The 1,176-nt window shown below is 36.5% G+C and overlaps 1 non-coding gene across 1 annotated transcript; it reads left to right on the forward strand.

Moving 5' to 3' along the window:
- The first annotated feature begins 456 nt into the window (after positions 1–456).
- LOC125449183 (U4 spliceosomal RNA) lies at positions 457–591 on the forward strand. The gene has a single exon (XR_007246857.1). It is a non-coding gene; the product is annotated as a U4 spliceosomal RNA (small nuclear RNA).
- Positions 592–1,176: the final 585 nt, after the last annotated feature.

The following is a 1,176-nucleotide window of genomic DNA, read 5'->3' on the forward strand; positions in this document are numbered from 1 at the left end:
CTGCAAAACCGTTTCTACATCAAGAAGAATGAGATTGTAAATACCAATACATATAAATTAGGATGGGTTGACTCACTTTTAGTGTTTTTTTTTAAAGAAAAAATAGGTGTAATCATTTTTCAAAGATCATATTTTTATTATAAAATCCTTTTGTGGGAATTTAGTTCCTAAGTCTCGATTTCATTGGTGAGGCGGAGTACACATAGACACTGCAAGAACCCTGGAAGCTGTTTGGCGATCATGTTTCTTCAGTCATTTCCATTCTTAGTTTCATTCCATTTCAACTTTCTGTCATCAAAATAATGTTTGAATTCTCTCATCGAATTTCAGCATAAATTAATAATTGATCAACTCCACGGCAGATTAAACAAAAGAGATGGGTGATATTGATGTATGTAGCCCACCATAAATGAGAAAGATATGACTCTGATAGAACTGCCCGGGGTGCACTGCAGCAGCTTTACACAGTGGGAAGTATCACAGCTTATGAAGTTTAACCGAGCTTATTGCTTATTGTAAACTTTACCCAACATCCCGCTGTGCTGACTTTCAGTAACGTCAGTCATAGCCATTTTTGATGCTCATAGGGGGCTGTTTTTGTATTTGTGCAAACAAGTAGTTAAGACAACTCGGACAATTCTACCACTGTGAAGGTATCGTAAAACAATGTTGTCAGTGGAGGAATGTGAATCAAATTGGGAACTGTTAGAAAACTTCAGTGTACGTGGCAGTGTCTGTGGAGAGGAAACTTTCGTTTTTTTTGGAGTCTGTGCAATTCTTTTTCGTATTCTTTCATTGATACAATGTGTTCACAGTTTTTTTCCCCACAAATATTGGCAGAATGCTCAATTAACATTAGTGTTACACCTGCCGCTAAGATACATTGTTGAAAATTACATTTGGAAAATCTCATTTGCTTATATTAGCACACTGGTTCAACACGTTCCTGCATGCCCCTGCATGAACGGAGTTGCTCCTTTTCATTGATTTGGGGATTTGTTCTCTTTTGGACTTTTCTACTAACTTTTCTTAAAATTTCCTTTCTGCTGTTAACTCACTCAGTTACTCCATACAAAGTAGTCAACAAGTTAAATAATAGACTTTCTTAGGAAATGTGTTTCTTAGACTCTTGTGTTTTGCCACCTCTTCCCTTAGTTTTAATGATAGCCCATACGT

This window comes from Stegostoma tigrinum, chromosome 43, assembly GCF_030684315.1.
Source record: "Stegostoma tigrinum isolate sSteTig4 chromosome 43, sSteTig4.hap1, whole genome shotgun sequence".
Classification (NCBI taxonomy): Eukaryota; Metazoa; Chordata; class Chondrichthyes; order Orectolobiformes; family Stegostomatidae; genus Stegostoma; species Stegostoma tigrinum.